The 16,108-nt window shown below is 43.2% G+C and overlaps 1 pseudogene; it reads right to left on the reverse strand.

Moving 5' to 3' along the window:
* Positions 1-12,764: 12,764 nt before the first annotated feature.
* Positions 12,765-15,074, reverse strand: LOC143658473 (unconventional prefoldin RPB5 interactor pseudogene; annotated as a pseudogene).
* Positions 15,075-16,108: the final 1,034 nt, after the last annotated feature.

The following is a 16,108-nucleotide window of genomic DNA, read 5'->3' on the forward strand; positions in this document are numbered from 1 at the left end:
AGGAAGTAAATGCTTTTAGGAAATCATGCTTAAAAATGGAAGTTAAAATGTGTCAAACTAAATATTTGCAAAAATGTTTTCTCCTTTGTATGTGCTGGAGACTTCTGGTACCTGATCTCAACCATCATAAATTTGTCAGTTCATCCTTTCCCCATTTGGTAGGGATCGAAATTGAGGCTCCCCACGGCTAAGCAGCCACTGCAAGGTCAGCTGGTGAAATGCTGGGCGGCGTGGGTCTTTCACCGCCACATCCCCTGACGGCTCAGTAAACTGGAATAAAGGGGCTCAAAGGGCACCGGATGTGTCCTCCAGGAAGCCTTGCTCTTGTTTTAAATGTGGTTACTGGGCATTTTCAGCCATCCTAGTGCCTCGGCTGGGAGCGTGGATGTCAGTTTTCACTTAGGGAAAATTTTTACACTCCAGTCAAAAGCCATTTAAGAGACAAACACCAGGAAAATGATAATGGAAGTCCTGGGGACCTTTAATGACAGACAGGGCACGCGGTTCAGGAAGGACTGATGCTTAAGCCGAAAGCGCCAGTTAGAACCCAAACGTGTTCAACAGTGAGCACCAGCAGGAACCGTCTACGATGAACAAAAACACAGGAAAGGTTAACGGCCTTTTTTGCTAAAATGATTCTGGGTTTTATCGCATGTTCGAATTCATCCTCAGATCATGACAGGCTTAGGCGCTTCTTTTTTCTCTTTGGTAATCAGGAGAAAATTGATTACTAAAATTATGATTAAGAGCTGGGAAAAGATGCAATAATTTGGCTGCTTCATTTCACACATATTTCAGGTTAATTACATGATTTTACTAATGAAGATATTTGCATGAATATTTTCAGTGGCTACATTCAACGTAGAATATAATGAATAATACTCTACTAAGCAGGTGACTTCAGTGTTTGCCAGGCCCATGGCAGAACAAAGGGCAAAAATCATTAGTGAGATGTGCAAAGAGACTGCCTAGTTTCACCTGCCAGGATTTTAATTAGTAATCTGTTACACTCCCCCAGTAGAGCTTACACTGCCTATTAACCACAACTGGATCCTTTCCTAATTTCGAAAAAGACTGGATGATACCAAAGAGAATGGAAAACCCGTCCCTAGTACCACTTTTTAAAGTCTATTAAAAAAGAAGCATTTCCCTCTTCTCTCTTAAATTCTTCTCCCCACAGGTAATTACAACTTATTTCCACTTTTTCAATAACAAATGTGATTCCTATAAAATTATAGAGGAATTTTTTTTAATACATTAAAGCTAAAGAAAATAAAGGTTATCCGTACTGCTACTACTCAAAGGTAGCCACTGTTTAAATTGAGGGGTATATTTTTCTAAATATTCTTCCTTTGCATAAGGACACGCTTGGCTTTTCACCAAAATGGATCCTCCAATACACACAGTTTTGTATTTAAACTATTTTTTAACTGACAATACACTGTGAACACTTTTCATGGAAATTAATATCTCTCTACCATCTGTATAAAGATGCAAAGTATTGCATAGCGTGGATATGTCATAATTTAGTAAAATGATCCCCTTTTGTTGAACATTTAGAGTAAAACCAATCTTTTTTATAATACACAGTGAACACTCTAAAAGTTCTTTGAATGCATCTATAATTATTTACTTATGATAAATTCATAGACGATAAATGATTGAGAAGCCTTGATAGATGCTGCCGAATGTGATCCCTAGAAATACATAAACTCAAAATCCCACCAGCAGTGTAGGAGAAGGCCCATTTTCCTGCAGGCTCACCAACATTGGGGAACGGATACTGCCATTTGAAAAGGATAGATACAAAAGTTCTCTTTGTTGAACAATTTGAATTTATTTAATTACCAGTAAAGCTCGTGATTCTTTATTGGACATTTATGGTTTTTCTTTGTGAATTGCCAACTCATGTGCTTTGCCTATTTTTAAAACCTAAAATTTTTAAAAATTTGTCTTTGTTTTATAGGGTCTTTCTATATTTTAAGAATATGAACCCTTCATCTGCTACACATGGGATAGATGCTTTTCCATTGATTTTAATATATTTTTTTATTTGTGCAAAAATTAAGTAAAATGATTACATTTTGTTGAACATGTTCATTCCATGACAGAAATCCAGATGGGACCCAGGAACTGGCCCAGTTGAGATTGGCAGGTCAGGGTAACAGCTCTGCAGCTGCCACAGGGTCAGCTGTTCACTTAACTCTCAACACATTCTTATCAGCATCTTACACCTCTGGGAATGGAGGACCAGAGGCTTAAGTCCTTGTCCAGTTCACTCAGCTGGTGAAGGAGGAGCCAGGATTTGAACCCCAGACCCAAGCAGTCTGTCTGCAAACTGTTGCTAATAGCAACAAACAACAAAGCGAGCATCCAATGAAGTGAAATAGAGGTTTCACCCAGCTGTCCCTAACTTGCATCAATTAGGAATGCTTGGCGCAAGGATCAGAAAACCCAACTGCAGTGGTTTGAATAAAAATAAACAAAAGGCCATTTAATTATTACTACATTTGACATGTGAATGGCGAATTGTGCGTGAACATGTTTGTCAAAACCTTGAAGCATCTTTGAAGGTGTCTTTGACTATATGTGTTTTATAGCTATTTGGGCATTAAGAAAGTGGGATGGCAGCTTTACCTCCTGAAGGCTTCTGGGCTGCTTTTGGGGAAAGGGCTTGAGTCAGAAAGCTGCAGTTGAAAAAAGCTGTGACGTCAAAAGCATGTTGATGATGGACATGCCTAAGAAAAGACAGCTTAAGGCATAGGCTGATGGTGTGCATTGCATAGAAAATGCAGGGGCTTCTCCACTTTATATCAGTTGCACCGGCAGGGGCTGAAGGGGAGCACCTGTAGGGGATTTAGAAGCATCCCCCACCCAGCCCTAATCAGCCCAAGGTGCACAGTCCTCAGCCCGACAACCCAGCTCAGGTGCAGATGCCTGGGAAACCCCTGGTGAGGCCAGAAACCCTCATGAGGAGGGAGCCCCAGGTTCCAGTGTCTTCCTACTCCTGCTGCAGATGATAAAGGACAGCAAGCACTTTGAGTGTCAGCAAGCCAAGTTGGGGCTCTGCCCGCACAGACCCCTCAGATCACATCCCATGGACACTTCCTTTAAAATCATGTTGTCTGGAAGAGCTCAAGCATACAGATGAAAAAGAGAGCACCCTGTGATGATGCCTGTATGCCTCCACCTGGGCTTTTCAAGTCTCAATCTGCTACCATACCTACCTGGAGCTCATTTTTTTGTAAAGAATAAAACATCACTGATTCCGCTACCCCTCGATGTGGTACCCCAGCCCCTTTCTTTCCCACCCAGCCCCGAGGTTCTTCTAGCATAAATTTGGTGTTTCTCCTTCACGTGCATGTTTTCATACATTTAATACGTATTTATGCATCCATCAACAATAGGCGTTAGTCTCCTAGGTGTTTAATCTTTACATAAATATTATCATTCAGAACACGTCCTCCTGTAACTTGCTTTGTCGGCTCCACATTGTTCGTGAAATTCATCCAAGTGGAAATATGTGGTTCCTGCCCATTCAATTTACCTTACGTCTCGAATTCCATTGGATTTTCATATATCCTCATAGCTTTTATCCTTTCTCCTGCGGATGGACATTTAAGTTACATCCAATTATTCCTCTTTACAAACAATGCTGTAGTTGGTGTTCTTATGCAAATCCTAAGCTCCCATGGCAGTTGCCCAGGGGCAAATTAAGCTGTTAGGGAAATAAACTCAGTGAGAGGGATACCGTTTAGAGGAGCCTCTACCTGGGTCTCAGACAAAGCACCCCACTCGACATTTGGGCCCCATGACTCACAACCCCATTCTCAGTCCCTTCTCCACTTATTCCACCTTTACTCCCGTTAATATAAGTACTGTATCAGTCAGGTTTTTGCTGCCATAATGCCATGTAATAAACAACCCCAGATCCCAAAGGCAACAGCAAATATTCATTTCTCATTCATGCATCCACATGTGCGCTGGACTTTGTTCTGCCCCAGCTTAGGTTGGGTTCCAATGCACTGCATGGGTCTTTTATTCCAAGATCCGGGCTGGAGGAGTGAGAGCTTTCAGGGATGTGCTCTTCTCCTGGCAAAAGGCTGGGAATAAGAGGCCAAGCCAAAGCACGTGAAGCCCCTGGTCAGGCCTGGTGTACATCACATCCGGTCACGTTCTAGCAGCCGGAGCAAGTTAAATGGCTAAGCCCCGACTCAGTGGAAAGACCAGCATGCCCCACCTTCAGCGATGCCATGGTCAGGGCAGGACGGAAGGAAGAATGGTGTCAGGATGAAACCATCTGTGCTAGCTTGAATCTGTTATGTACCCCGAGAAAAGCTGTGTTCTTCTCACCCATTCTTGGGGGAGCAGACCTGGTGTGGGTGGGACCTTTTGATTAGGTTGTTTTCATGGAGATGTGACCCACCCAATTCAAGGCGGGTCTTAATCCTCTTTCCTGGAGTCCTTTTTGAAAGCATAAAAAGGCAGTAAAAGCCGAAAGAGACAGAGATGTTTAGAGAGTCTAGAGACAGAAATTCCCTGGGGGGAACAAACAGAAGTCCAGAGACATTTTGGAGAGAAGGACCAGCAGATGTCACCATATGACTTCCCACGTGGCAGAGAAACCCCAGATGCCGGCAGCCTTTCCTGAGAGAAGGTATCTTCCCCTTGATACCTTAATTTGGACACTGTCATGGCCTTAGAACTATAAATTTTGAATCTAATAAATCCCCTTTATAAAAGCCCATCCATTTCCTATATATGGCATTCCAGCAGATTTAGAAAACTGAAACAACACCCACCACAGGTACAGAACTTCTTCTACTTCTTATCCTCCTCCCACCACCACACATACATGTGTGCACGCACACACATATACACACTCCCATGCATGTCCCTACACACACACACATGCTCACACATACATACACAGAGGTGCACATACATACTTATACACAGGTGCACATACATACACTCTCACATGCATACACACACGTACACACTTTTACTTGCACATACATTCACACATGCACATACCCACACACACTTTCAACCACAATCCTTTCTCACCCTTCCCCCATTGCCTACTGTCCACTTCCCCACACACCTACCAACTGTTTCCACAGCTGAATTGGACCAGCCAGACAGTGGTCGGTGATCACTGACAAATAAGGAGTACAAAAATGCCATCAGAAATGTCCCAACATGGAGGAAGCTGAACTTGCCAAAAACCTTTCCAGAAGATTAAAATAACCAATCAGAAATAACAATTGCCCGGATGGAGAGTGGGACCCCCCAGGGACAAACTCAAGGTACAATTGAGAGGAACCAGCTGCCCTCTCAGGAGGAAGGACATGGTTTGCTGCAAAGCCTCTGTGCTGGAGAAGGAGGTTTGCACGATGAGCTGGGATGAATTGCCTGGTACAAGACGAAGGCTCCAGTGGTACCAAGGCAGGAATTCCTTTCCACCGTCCCCACCCACTCAGTCTCTCCTTTAAATACAAGTTAACAAAAAAGTAAAGATTATCAGTTTGGGGGGTTCCAAGTATTACTCTGCCTGGGACACCCATACATCCTTCCTTGACCTTGAGGACAGATTCTGGGACTCTGGTGCTTTTTTTAGGGTTAAGCCTTCCATTCTAGAAGGAAACTATGTCTCAATGAAGGATTGGCTGTGGGTGTTTGCTAACTGCTCCTCCAGCATCCATGCCCCCATTCTCCCAGTCCGTGGCCCCACTTCAAGCAATGGACACTCAGAAAATGCAGGCGAGTGAGTGGGAGTGAAGCCACCGGGGCTGGGGTGGGGTGAGCTCCTCTCACAGGGGCTGGGAGAGGAGCTCAGGCTCAGGACCGAGGATGCTGTGTGGCCCGCAGAAGGGAGTCCGCCTGTGGGTGAAATTGGCGCCGGAAGAAGGAGAACCAATAGGTGAATCTTGGTGTCATCTGAGCCTGAGTGTGAGCCAGAACCACCCTGGAAGGCTGGTAGCAACATAAGCCAGCACATTCCCTTCTACTCAAGCCTAAGGCTAAGACTGCCTCTTGATTGCTCACCACATTCAGAGGCCAAACCAATCCAACACCCAGGTCTTCCCAGGCTGGCTCTAGAGTAAAAGCTCTGTGTGTGATGAGGAGCAGAGCCTCAGATCGGAAACTCTCGGGACCCGTGGGTCCCCACTGCCGAGGCCACGCAGCCCTCGAAGGGGGGCACTCCCCTCTCAAAGCACTGAGCCGGGCGAGGACACAGAAGAAAGATGCCTGAGAGTTAAAGGGAAAGTAGCAGTGAATATTTGGGGGAGAATTATGAAGTCCCATGTGGATATTACCCTCAAAAGTTCTGGGTTGGGTAACACCAAGGGAGTGGGCAATTTCTCAAATGGTCATGGACACATGACAATTTCGTACTGGAACGAAGATGAGATGGGGCCAAATCAGGCAGATAAAAGACACTGGGAGACCACCCGGGCAACTACAAAGAGAACACGTAAGGTTTGCTGAGAACCTCCATGAACACGTTCTGAGTTGCCTAATGGGCAATTGAGTGGATTAAAAGGACTAGGGACAAGGTGGACAAATCAGCCACCTGGAGCCCAGTGTTGGATAAAAGTAGAACACAGCACCTGCCGCTGAGAATCCCATTCATTCCAAGTGGTTGAGACCTCCTGAAATAAACCTACTTTGCAATGTTGAGCCGTCTCTCATGTCGTGGTGAGAGATGCACCAGTGTCAGTTTTAAAGGGCAAGCGGTTCTCTCTTCTGTTGGCAACAGAATTAAAATACCAGAGAGGATATTCCCTTTAAGTATTTAGCTTCACATAACAAATATTTATTGAATGCCCAGTATTTGCAAATACCCCTCTTGCCTGATGATTTGGAACACGAGTTATTTACTGAGAGTTTGAATGGGGTATGTCTCGCACAAGACGTGCCATGCGAGCTACAAATTCCACCCTGAAATTCCACTAAGCTGCCGCTTCCATGCACAAAGAGCTATGACAGCTGTGTGAGAGCTCATAGGTTTTCCCACTTAGCTTGTTAATGAGTAAAAGGCTGGGTGACTGGAGCACACCTAGGGAATATGATTTGTTTAATTAAATGATAAGAGAATCAAAATCGATCCATTTTAAAAGCCAGAGGCACCCAAATTCTGTACAGGTCATTTATGGTCTGGATTAGCATGCTACCAAATAATAAACCGAATAGCCATCTTTCAATGTGCCCTGGCCTCTTCATTTCATTCTGGCTTGGAAAAACGGGAGCCGTTAGCTGCATTATTCAGGTTGAAGAGATCAATAACGAGCCAATTATTAATAGGCACACACTATTAAGCAGATTTAAAAATTACAGGAGGGCTTTCGGAGATTGATTGCTGTGTTCCTTAGAGCAATGGCCATTCAATTCTAGCTTTCAATTCCTTATAGCATAGTCACCAAGATTTATAGGGCTTTTGTAACATCTAATTGGGATCGGGAACAAAACCCTTGCTTTCACTCTGTGAGTGCTTTAGCCACCCATCAACTCCAGATGAAAAGGACAGAAAAAAATAAAATCTTAGAAATCATGGGGAGAGGACCTCAGGGTAATTGAAAGCTTCAACTATGCATACATCGCCTCATTTACATCTCACAATCTACATTTTGTCATCTCCACATCCTGTAGGCTCAGAAAGTCTTGAAACCAAGGATCAGAAAGGTGAACTAACTTGACCAGAGTCACCCAGCTGAAGAGCAGTGGAACTGAGATTCAAACAGATGTCTGATTGGGAAGGCCACTCCTATTCCACCAGGTTTTATTTCAGGTTCTCCTCAAGCCCCGTTGGTTTAGTGATGTCAACAAGATGCTCCCAGAGTGGGAGGAGCAACATTATACTCAGTAATTGTATGATCTGCCAGTCAAGAACAACTGCCTCTCCATCAGCACCACCCCCAATGCCATACTGAACATGGCCAACAGTGCACTTACTCTAGGCCACCACATGCCATCGTTGGTCCAGAGGTATCAATAACTCCCACCACTTTCCGTATGGATTCTTCAGCTAGTCTCTTTCATCCTATATTTGTATGGATTGGATTGGTGGGATGTGGGCATGGTGGGGGTGGGGTGGGGGGAGGATGTGGTGTTTAGCATTCACCCTTGTTTAATTTACTTGAGTTGGTCTCCAATAATCATTTCAACCTTTTAAAATGTTTTTGAATCTTAATTTTATCATTTAGTGTAAGAGTCATCACTTTGTGTTCTATCCCATTTTCAACCCTAATAAATAAGTCTTCTATTTTGTCTGAGATGTGTGTGCAAATGTAAATGAACTGTCAGTTCTAGAAGAACATCTTCTCTTCAAAGTGCCAACAGCCAGTGAAGATGTGCAAAGTCCTGCTGAAGTCCTTTTACTCCTTCCTGCCCAGTTATTAATAGTGCAAAGCTCCCAACCACCTAAATTACAGAGGTCCTCCTTGTAGCTTGTGCTATAATTCTGCTCCCCTCTGGGTCCCCAACATCTGACCTGCACAAGTGTGCATGCAAATGTTTGTTGAATGAACGAGGGGATGAAGGAATGATACTATGCTGTCACTCCTCAACCTCTGCCCATGCCAAACATCCCAACACGGAACCAATTCTGTTGAGTTTTTAGAGCGCTGGTTCTGGTCTGGGGAATTTGACACCCTCTTTGGAAGCTTGCTGCGGAGAGGAGTTCTGGTTGTCACAATAGCGGGGATGGGCAGTGGCCTTCCGAGGGAAGCTAGACATTCTTCAATGTGCAGAAATGTTGCACTCAAGAAAAAAATGGTTGCTGTCCTTCTGTTACCTCCATGTTACGTATAAACATAAGACATCTCTTACATGGTTTTAATAGATTTAAAATATACTAGTTTGTATTTTCATGAGTATGAGTACAATAGGGATCAAAAAAGCATGGCTTTGTTCGTGGTCCTTATGGTCTGGTCAAGGAATTAAGGGTGTAAGAGAGAAAAAGAGGAGCTCTGCCACCTCACCTGGAAAGAGGAAGTCTTCCTTGAGGAAATAATCTTGGAGCCAGGAGGGCAAGTAGGCGTTAACCAGGTGAACAGGGAAAGGGGGAGTGTTTCAGGAAGAGGGAAAAGTGCATGCAAAGACCGTGGCAAGCAGTGTAAATGTGACCGCTACTTTTCCTTTCTATTCTGCCTTATAGTGTTGCTAATTTCTTTTCATGTCTGACCCCCCACATTGCATTAGAATCTTCTTGAAGGCCAAGCCCATGGCTCAACCATCACTGAACGCTCCCAGTACCTGCCACACTACCAGAAACCCAATACCCACTTATTGATTTGAGGTCAGGCAATTATACTATAAAGACTACTTCTGATTAGAGGGGAAGGGGCAGTGGTGGAGGTTCCTGGGTACCCTGCCCATAATCTACTGCTTCTTTAGTTTGATGAATCACTTCCTTTCTTCAGATCTCAGTTTCCCCTTCTACAAAATGCAAGTTTTAGATCAGCTAATCAGGGAGGCCCCTTCCTGCAGTAGTAAATAGAACCTCCTTGTCTAGCCTTACCTGAGACATACAAATCCAGGCCCTAATTAAGCATTAACCTGACATTTAAGGACACAAATTTTAATACAAATTGGATGACTTGCACCAGACATAGAGCTCCATTTTGAATCAGGAAATGACCATTTTGGAGGCAGAGATGGGAAAGAGGAAATATAACCAGCTACCAAAGGCTGTCTTCTCTGCTCATGATTAGCCCTGAGGATTTGTAGGAAAGAAAGAGAGTCTTCGTTCTCTCGGAGGGCAAGTACTATTTGTTTCTTATTCCCAAGAAGGAAACTGAAGGGCTTGTGGAGGCTCAGTAAGAACTGATAAGGGACCAGGAAAATGTTCTGGGAGTTCTTTGCACCATCGTATGTATGGCCTTTCAAATGCTTGTTTTTATAGATCTGATCATAAATAGAATGCCTTTCTGGAGAACTCTGCATTAATTACCATCATTGGAGACACATTATCCATATTTACATAATAGTTTCCCAGGTTTTGCTAGTTTAGAGTCAAGCTAACAAATTGGTAGTGATTAAGGAACACAAATTGCTCTGATATGTTTTAAATTCTAAACCCTTGCCCATTTAGAGAGGTAGCTAGAACCCATAGCTATTATGTCTAATAATTTGCTCATGTTGGAGAGGCACAAAGACAGTTTACAATGTGTTCCTTAAAGCCAGAAGCAAAAAAATGCATTTTAAGAAACCATAATCGAGTTAAGCATATTAATATGATTGCACATTTTTACAAAATAAAAAAACTTCCAGTAGATCTTAAAAAGAGACAGTTGGAGCCCACATCCTAACTTTTACCACTGAGTTGCAGATTTTCGTTTAATTATGGCAGGATGGGATTGGAAGAACCCCAATGGGTTAGATGTAGGAGTCAAGGGATGAAAGATGGGTGGAGAAAGTAGTAATTAGGGGATCCACACCTGTTCACTTGCCATGATAGAGCCATCACACTTCATGATCTGAGCTCTTGCAATCTCCCAGATTGATTTTCTCAAAATATTGTGAGGATACACATCCAAGCTGTTCAATGAATTCCAGGCAGGATGAACCCAAATGGACTCACACCATGCCATGTTATAATCAAACTGTCGAAGATCAAAGACAAAGGGAGAATCCTGAAAGCCACATGAGAGAAGCAACATGTCACATACAAGGGAGCCTTTATTAGATTAAGTGCCAATTTTTTCATGAGAAATTACAGAGGCAAGAAGGCAGCAAGATGACATATCTAAAGTGCTGAACACAAAAATATTTCCAGTGATGAATTCTGTATCTGGCAAAATTGTCTTTCAAAAATGAGAGGAATTAAGACATTCCCAGATAAACAAGAGCTGAGGGATCATCACCAATAGACTGGCACTATAAGAAATGCTAACAGGAGTTCTTCAGGTTGGAAGGAAAAGGACAATAGACAATTGACTGAAGCCACATGAAGAGATAAAGATCTCTGGTAAAGATAATGACATGGGTAAGAAGAAATACCAGTACCATTGTGTTTTTTTTTTTTTTTTTTTTTTTTTTTTTTTAAAGGAAAGACAGAGAGAAGGAAGGAAGGAAGGAAGAAAGGGAAACATTTTTTAAACATTTTCTTGTTTTATTGTATTCTGTTTCTCCGTTTTTGTTACATGGGCTGGGGCCGGGAATCGAACCGAGGTCCTCCGGCATAGCAGGCAAGCACTTTGCCCGCTGAGCCACCGCGGCCCGCCACCATTGTGTTTTTTATTTGTAACTCTACTTTTTGCTTCCTATAAGACCTAAATGGCAAATTCATAAAGTGTAATGATAAATCAATGGTTTGGGACACACAAATATAAATACGCCATTTGTGAAAAGAGCTACATAAAAGAAGGACATAGTGGTATAGAAATATAGTCTATGTACACTATTGAAGTTGTTTAAATTTGAATCAAAGCCGATAAGATACTTATAAATTTAAGCCCCGTAGTAACCACAAAGAAAATATCAGAAAATATGCAAACTCAATAGAGACAGAAAGTAATGTCCAGGTTACTGAGCATGGGGGATGGGGGGGGGGCAGTAGCAATGCTGAGTTAATGCAAAATGAGCGTGGGGTTCCTGTTTGGGGTGAAGGGAAGTTTCTAGTAATGGATGGTGGTGAGGGTGTTGCAACACTGTGAATGTGACAAATTCCACTGAGTGGTACATTTGGGAAGATTTATGTTGTCTATATGTTTCCACAATTTAAAAAAAAATAGAAATACAGAGAAACTAAAGAGAGAATGACAATTAAATGCAATTCACGTTACTGGATGGGATCTAAGAATGAAGGAGAAAAGGCTCAAAAGGACACTATTAGAACAGAAAAAATTGGAACATAGAATGTAAGGTTTATATCAACATTCAATTTCTTTAACTTGGTAACTGCATTTAAGGTGGTTACATAGGTGAAAGTCCTCTTTCGCAGGAAATGTACACGGAAGCAATATCACGACGTGTGTAACCTACTTTCAAGTGTTCAGAAATGGATAGATGGAAGGACAGAGAAATAGATGGATGGATAGACAGAAAGAATGATATGGTAAAAGTGGCAAAATGTGAAAACAGGGGGACGTGGGTATCTGGGGGGGGTATGCTGGAGTTCTCTGCATAGGGATTAAAAAAAGACGAAGTTTCATAAAATTTTTACTTGGAAAAAAAAGCTTTACAAAATGTCATTTTTCCACAAAGAAACTTTTCTATCAGGCACAGGAAAGTTTTCTGCCTCAGCGATATAACATGACGTTCAAAGGGGAGAGGTTTTTCAATAGTCACCTAACTGCAAAACCTGCAAGATAAATAGGTTTTGTTAAAAGTGTCTTTAAAATGCTCAAGCAAGTAAGGAAATATAATTGTTGCAACTATTTGAAAATTTAAAAGTTTCTTTAAAATCATCCATATGGTATGCACAACATCATCACAGCTGGTACAAAACTGCCTGTTATTGAAACAAAAAACAATGCATAAGAACAGTGTTCTTTGAAAAATAATTCGAAATGCTGCCACTGCATCATAAGGCAAACTTCGACAAGGGTGTTGATGGTATTCAAAGAATTAACAAATAAGATAAATATTAAAGTATTCAAACATTTGCTGTTTGAATACTTTTTTTCTCTCTAAGTTAAGAGAATTTGCTGTCACATTAACGCAGGATCCCTTATTTCAAACTACATGTAATGCAGTTTGCTATATATAGTCTAAATAAATGCAAAGCTAGGTTTCAGGATATAAACTCCTATTTCCTAGTTTTTCTGTTGCAATCTGGCAGCTTTGAGGTTTGAAATCCTCTTGATAGTGTGTTCTGATACAGCTGACAAAATTTCTTTTCGCTCTGGAATAGTGGTTAACACAGGAGAAGCAATGTATGGATGAGGTGTCAAGGAGGGTAATAAAATTTCTTTTTCTATTACAGCTCCAGGAAAAGCCTCAGGTGTTCCTGGTAAGGGCAGAAGTTTCTTTTGATGATTTTCTTATTGTTGTTTTCCAAAATGCTCTCCCTGAGAGTGACTTCTTCACAGCTAATACTTTTCAGAACTCCCCCTCTATAAGCAAATTCAGCAGCACTGCTCTCAATGATATCATCGCAAAACTTGTTCTCTCTGCTTGGAGACTTCAGGATTGATTTACGAGGGACAAGTTCTCCATTCAGATCCCCAACAAAGACTGCAAGTGTCAGCAGGAGTCCTAAGGGTTGGACGCTCCCAAGCAGAACCACCACTGCCGGAGCTGTGCTTTGGCTCACATTTGGCTTTTTCTTTCTTTCCACTAAATTTTAAATAGTGCTTTTTTCCAATGTTTATTCAGAACCTTTTAGATTCAACTATAGGAGAAAAATACATTGTCGGGACAGAATTATCTCCCACCCCTGAAATATCATGGTTGCCTCTGTTATCACCATCATCATCTTCTCTGTTCCTGGGAGAGGGATTTGAACCATTCCCTGAACAATTCAACTGATCATTCAGTTGACCATTGAAGAGCTCTGAATTTATAAAATTCTCATGACAACTGCTGGGAGTAAGAAAGTCTTTTACTTGGTGAGTCCCTTTCCTGTTTGGGTTTTGATCTTCATGCCAGTTTAAAAGGATGTATGTACCCTAGAAAAACCATGTTTTAATCCTAATCCCAATTTGTAAAAGCAGCTGTTTCTTCTAATCCCTATTCAGTACTGTATGGTTGAAACTGCAATTAGGTCATCTCCCTGGAGATGTGACTCAATCAAGAGTGGTTACTAAGCTGTATGAGGTAGAGACCTGTCTCCACCCATTCAGGTGGGTCTTGAGTAGTTTACTGGAATCCTATAAAAAAGGAAACATTCTGGAGAATGGGGGAATTTGGAGAGAGCAGAGAAAAATGACAGAGCCACAAGAAAGCCACACACAGAGGGCCACAGAACCACAAAGCAGAGAGTCCACCAGCCAGTGACTTTTGGAGATGAAGAAGGAAAACGCCCCCCAGGGAGCTGGAGAGGAAACTAGCAGATTAAACTTCATTGGCCTTCTTGAATCAAGGTATCTTTTCCTGGATGCCTTAGATGGGATGTTTTATAGACTTGCTTTAATTGGGATATTTCCACCACCTAAAAATTATTAACTTGCAATTTATTAAATTCCCCTTTTTAAGAGGCTTCCGTTTCTGGTATATTGCATTCCAGCAGCTAGCAAACTACAACAATCTCCTATTTCTTCCTCAGAAGAAGTTGTATCTCCCAGAATCAGGCTGCCTAGAAGCTCCCCCAGCAGTTTTTCTCCCAGCTCTAGTTCTCCAAGTGCAGCCCAGAGCTCCTCCTCATCAAGGAAATCATTGGATTTTACATCATTTGAAGCAAACTCACCATCGAAAGTATCTGGAGTTTGGAGTTTGGAGTGAAATTTATAGGCAAGTCAGGGTTTTACCTGAAATTCAAAGTCACTTTTAATTTCTTCTCTTATGCCAACAATGTCCCCTGTAGCGCCACTCATTTTCTGCAAATCTGTGAATTCAACTCAGGATTCAAAACTGCTCATCCCTTTTTTAAAAATCAACTATTGCTTTTCTCAGGTGTTCTTTCCTGCGTTCAAGTAGACCTACAGCCTACTTTGCTGAGCACTTTGCAAAAAGCAGTTGTGTCCAAGTGAAACAGGGGCTTCATGGGTTTGGACAAGGTTTCCTGGCATGAGGGTCCAGAGGCCAAACGGTACCACCACGTGGCAAGGCCGCTCACCGGCCACCCACTGCATCTTCCTTGAAGGGCCACCGTGTTTGCAACCTACCATCTCCCGGGGCTGAATTTCTCTGGCAGTGAGCAGAGCCGTGCGTGGGGCCTGGGGTCTCACGGGGTCTCCGTGGCGGGGTTGCCCCGGGGGGAGTTGGGGCAGCGGACTGGGGTCTCCGCAGGGCAAAGGAGTCCTGAGCAAGGGTCCACGCAGGGGGCGCGGCCAGCTGCCCAGAGCCCGGAGCTCGACCTCACCCACAGGGGGCTCCACACTCCGGCGCGAGGCTGAGTCGCACCTCCCTGCCAGGCAGAGCCGGGGGTGCCCGTGGTAGCCGCTCCTCCCCGCAGGCTGGATCATATTATTTTTGCATCTCATCTGTCCTGTAAGTTTGAAATTATTTGAAAATATAAGTTAAAAAAATAATAATGACAAGTGGACTCGCGCTCCCCAGGCTGAAAGACTGGTGTGGTTGGGGTGGCAATTTATTGTTTTCTGCGCAGAATTCTTGACGGCCCTTGAGGGTGGGGTTCTCACGCCCAGCAAGCCTCAGAAACACCTGAAGGGCTCCACCTGAAGGACAGGTGCTGGACCACACCTCCAGAGGTGGGAGCCAGGACTGTGCCTCCCAGGTGGGACCCTAGAATTTGCATTCTTAGCGGGGTCCCAGGTGGGACTGGGGCCACTGCCTGGGGAACCCACTTTGAGAACCACTGACCTGGGGGCTGGCTCGCTGTGGAAGCCCGCCAATCACAAGCTACAGATGAGGTCATGTGACCTAACACAGGCTTTCTCTGGACTGTTTGCAAATCTGAATAAAAGAAGGCAGCTCCTTCATGGCTAATGGAAAGACCCAAGTCTGGGAACCGGGTGGGCAAAGCAGATCTGAGAGAATGAAGATGATATAGATAGGGCAGTCGGGAGGAAGGTGAAGGCTTCGCACTTCCAGTCCCTGAAGCCTGTTTTTCCAAGGTTTGACAACATAAGCTAATGACCTGCCCTTTTTACCTAAGCTAATTGAAGTTGGATCTTTCCCCTGAAGCCTAGAATTCTGACTACAGAAGTTCAGTGTGACTATGCAATGAGGACCTAAACAGGGGCATCTGGGGGGAGCAGTCTCATCCCGTAAGGGGTGGACAGATGGTGAGGAGGAAAGAGCAGGCGCTTAGGAAAGGGTTGTCAGATAAAAGTCGGGGTGCAGGTTAAATTTCAACCTTAGGTGAACAATGAATGCTTTTTTAATACAAGAATGTCCCAAATATTGCAATATTATTCAGTTGAAATTCACATTTAACCCAGGGTCCTGTATCTGTATTTGCCAACGCTGGCAACCCTGGCCTAGGAGCACTGTTATCTATGTGTGATCTTGGGTGCTGTCCTGTGTGCTCTGGGTA

This window comes from Tamandua tetradactyla, chromosome 16 (genome assembly GCF_023851605.1).
Source record: "Tamandua tetradactyla isolate mTamTet1 chromosome 16, mTamTet1.pri, whole genome shotgun sequence".
In the NCBI taxonomy this organism is placed as follows: Eukaryota; Metazoa; Chordata; class Mammalia; order Pilosa; family Myrmecophagidae; genus Tamandua; species Tamandua tetradactyla.